The sequence below is a fragment of the Triticum dicoccoides genome, unplaced genomic scaffold (assembly GCF_002162155.2).
Source record: "Triticum dicoccoides isolate Atlit2015 ecotype Zavitan unplaced genomic scaffold, WEW_v2.0 scaffold69035, whole genome shotgun sequence".
NCBI classification, from domain to species: Eukaryota; Viridiplantae; Streptophyta; class Magnoliopsida; order Poales; family Poaceae; genus Triticum; species Triticum dicoccoides.
In genome coordinates this window covers 1-4,157 of record NW_021292286.1, presented here as the reverse complement: position 1 = coordinate 4,157, position 4,157 = coordinate 1, and the positions used below count along the sequence as shown (strand labels likewise).

At 38.0% G+C, this 4,157-nt stretch overlaps 1 long non-coding RNA gene across 2 annotated transcripts; it reads right to left on the bottom strand.

Moving 5' to 3' along the window:
- Positions 1-105: 105 nt before the first annotated feature.
- Positions 106-3,141, bottom strand: LOC119347596. Of its 2 annotated transcripts, none has more exons than XR_005168459.1 (4): positions 2,953-3,141; positions 1,707-1,804; positions 1,510-1,595; positions 106-291 (listed from the first exon to the last, which is right to left on the bottom strand). It is a non-coding gene; the product is annotated as an uncharacterized LOC119347596 (long non-coding RNA). The 2 variants fall into 2 exon arrangements; XR_005168458.1 differs by having other exon boundaries at positions 1,715-1,804.
- Positions 3,142-4,157: the final 1,016 nt, after the last annotated feature.

The following is a 4,157-nucleotide window of genomic DNA, read 5'->3' as shown; positions in this document are numbered from 1 at the left end:
AATGCGAAGTATAGGTCATTTTAGAGCTATCCTAGGTTAAATAGGTCATTTTGGAGCTAATTAAGAAAAGCACTAGGCAAAACTTACCGTCAACCCGTAGGTGAAGGATCAAGGTTCTTGCTCGCGGTAGTGGCTGACGGAGGAGGATCAGGGTTCTTGCTCGCCCTAATGGCAGACGTTGATGCTTGTCGGGAGTTATGTTGCACCAAATTAAATATCGTTTGCAATGTCTCGTTTGCATGAACGCACGGGGTGGTCGTCAAACACCAGACCCTCATAGCGACGAAACAACTGCACATTTAAATCCACTTGATCAGGGTTCTTGATCGCCCCAATGGAAACTTTAAATCTAGCTACGTCAATAAGGTTCTACAAATAATATACAAACAGATTAAACTGATGTACTTACACGAACGGCCGAGAATAGTAAGATGGCATAGTAAATGTCTTTCAACAGTGTTTGTATATTCATATTTTGGGACAACAATGAAATTACAAACAATTGTAAACAGAAATAGTAATTGTGGATCACTACAGTACATGCTCTTAGACTTGACATCAGTTTTCCATTGAACTGTTCTTAAATGGTTGTAGTAATATTTTAGTTTCGATTGGAACAAATTGGAGTATATTCTCAAACTAATCGTGATGGAATTGCATCTTTTTGTTCCGGAATAAATATGAAAATAACATCAACCACGTACATATGTTACGGAAACTTATAAATGTTCAAAATAATTACGACATTGTAGAAGTTATAGCCGTTTGCAATGGTTATTTATGGAACGACGGAATTATACTCCTTTGTTATTTACTAATTAGAAGTTTGATTGTTTATGTTTAGTTGGCTTTTGAATATGTCACAGAGGTATATTTGTGGAAGTATGGTTCAGTCTGGGGCTACTACAAAGAAACAAAAGTACGATCAAGGTTTAGATCTACTAATTCAGTGAAAACAGTTTTTAGCTGACAACATGTAGACCCAAAATAAACAATTTTATCTCTGGTGGATCTCCACTAACATATAATTTGCAAGCTGTTGTTCCATTCAAAGTTTCATCGCTTGAAGATATTACTCTTTCAGGCATGGTTCTGTCAATGTGATATGTATAGGAAAATAGTCAAAGCCGTACCATTGTTTAATGCAGAAATGCAGAAAAAAAAATACAATACATGATAATTGAAGACTTAGCGCGTATCTAGAAGAAACAATATATGCAACTCCAAAATCATCACCATAGGAAACATTAACAAAATCCATTACCTAACATTGGCTGGCATAGAAAAACACCACTAAACTTCAGCCTTTTATAAGGAGTACGCTAGCCTGAGATTTGATAGAGGTGAGTTTGATTTTTAGTGCTGGGCTAAACAACCAGTTTGCTGTGTTTGATCTTTTGAATTGGAAACCATGTGCTGAAATTTTTGGGTAGATTTATCCATTGGAGTTCATGAATTGAATAGTTTTCTGAATTTCCTCATGCTGAAGTAAGCATTAGGTAAAACCACCTGTAGACAGCGCTGGATCACGGGCTATCTTTCCATCACAGTCAACTCCAAATTCTTTGACAGCTGCCTCAAGCTTATGCCCAACCCTGAATTTGGTCACAAGAAACGATACAATTGTGAACTTTGTGAACCTGATGTTACTATTACTTTCAAATAGGAGAATGGAACTAAATATAGCTAATTATTTAGAGCATCACCTACATACATATTTCAGGATTTCAACCTTGAGTTATATGATTGACTTGTCAGATACTTGCGTTCCAGCTTTGTTCACAACTCTGCCATTCACATGGACCTTACATATAACATACAAGAGGTTGAATAATGTAGGGTAATTTACATATATGGTTGTACATGCAAAATATATAAGGTTAGAAGGTCACATGTGAAAGGGTAAGTGTCTAAATATTCCTGAAATTGCTTGGACACATCAAATGTGGCAGTAGCATGAGAACCATGTATAAGTATACAAAATATGCTGCAGTAGGGAATTTTAAGTGCAGCGAGTTCGAAGTTTTTCCCAACCAATTCCATAGAGCCTATCTTAGCATATTAGGCAGTACCAATGTAGACATGCTGAAGACAGACAACTAGAAAACAATGCTTAATACCCCCTCTGTTCCAACTATAAGGTGTAGTTCTCACTAGCACAGGGAATAAGAAGCCTTAGTTGGCTCCAATTAAGGGATGTAATCTCTGTTATCTTGAAGTTAGAAATAGTATCATTCAAGTTAGTTAGTTGTCAGTTAGAGACAAGATATCCCTTAGCCTGGGCCTTAAGCCAAAGATAAGATATTTTGTTTGTTAAAACTCTATAGAGAACCACACTGTTAACTGTCTAGAAGGATGAGATTCAACTTCAGTGCGACAACATGCTATATGCGGCATCAAACACCATTGCAATTGGAAGTTCCCTGGGTCCATATTATCAAGAAGCAAAAACGATTCATGGTATTTGTGTCAAGGACAAAATCCTAATCTTTGTGGTGGATGAGCTCCTAGATGAGTTTAATGGCAGCGGGTATAGTCATGTATTTATGCACATGCCGGACATCGAGAAGCCTGTGTTTCAGATGCACCATGGCCATTCAGCATGAACAACACACATGCCTCCTATGCACCAGTGATATTGTGACACGCCATTAAAACGGGTGCACACACAAGTAAAAATCTACCTTTGTTTCGAAAGTGCACCTTCTCTTTTGGCGCTTGCTAATACAGATTCATCAATATATTATATATGAGCAGGAGTAGCCATTCTTGTTGTTCTTGATTCGGTTCAGAATGAAAAGCTAATAGCATGCGATACGTTTCGGCTTATTTGGCATGGTCAGAGTTTGCTTCTTGAACTAGAGGTTATTAAAACGTAAAATAACCAATTAATTTAAACAAGTATGTAGGTTTTTATAAAGATTCAAATGAAAAAAGTATGGGAAGACTAACCCTGAAGAATCCATGACTGGATGTATGTTCTATTGTATTGTTGATACTCTCAAGGCACGCCTCGTCCAATCGCTTTATCCTGAGTGAGAAGAATAAAAAAACATTAGTTGAACAAAATATTCCAAAGAGATTGTCATCCTACCAACACCTTTTTGTACGAAATTACACCCCTGTTATTTATGAGTAAGCTGAGATAACCATCACATCAATAAGCGGTGAAAAAAAGTAGCCAGCTAATAAATAATACAAGAACCGCCCACTGGTTGAAACTGTCATATTTTATCATATTACTACATAACCACCTTTGTAATTTGTTGTTCCCTCTCTCTAATCTGTGGTGCATCTAGCTCTGGCTTTGTCCTCTATAAAAAGATTGATCTCATTGTTTTGAATTTTGCACCACAGGGAAGAAGTTGTGGTGGCGGCGTGTTGAATTATGCAAACATCGTCTCTCACGACCGCCGACCCCTGCTCGTGACATCTCTACTGGAGCCACCTCCGCCTACTCTCATGTGTTGTAGCTCCTTCTTCCTCCAGCCACATGCCGCTTGCTCTCCCGCTAGCCTCTGCCTTCAGTGGTCACCAAGTTGTTGACATCCCGATGCAAAGCTCCCACAATCATCTGCTCCGTCTCAGCGTAAAAATCATGCTCGCATGTTATCTGTCAAATAGAGAAGTTCATTGCGTATCATGTTGTGGCCATGCTTTAGTTTGGTTACCCTTATCTGCTTTGTTACAAAAAAAAGGGAGCCTGGTGTCCTGTTGTCCACACTTTGAGTACCATCCATGGATAGAATCCATTAGATACTGCAGAAAAGGAGTTTGTATCTAGCTTGACCTCCATAGCAGGAAGATTTTTGTAATCATTATATCAATGTTCAGTATTTTATTCAGTATATTATTGAACACTCTCTACACAAGCAAGATGCATGCTATCCCCACCTGATTTTGATGGTTATGACTATGAATACATTGTTCTCTTACTGCTTCATCATGATCTTGTTGCTTGACTTTTTGATTTTTGGACTCCACTTCAATACTGCTAGAGTATGTAGTATTTGTATTTGTTACGTAAGCTAAATTCCCTTAAATAGTTTAATGTTGAATTATTGATCCGTGGTTTTCTTCTTGCAGCTTTTAATGTGTTATACACTGGCGCAATCCAGAGAAGCCTCCTCTGCATCCTGTTGCTATTAGGCTCTGCC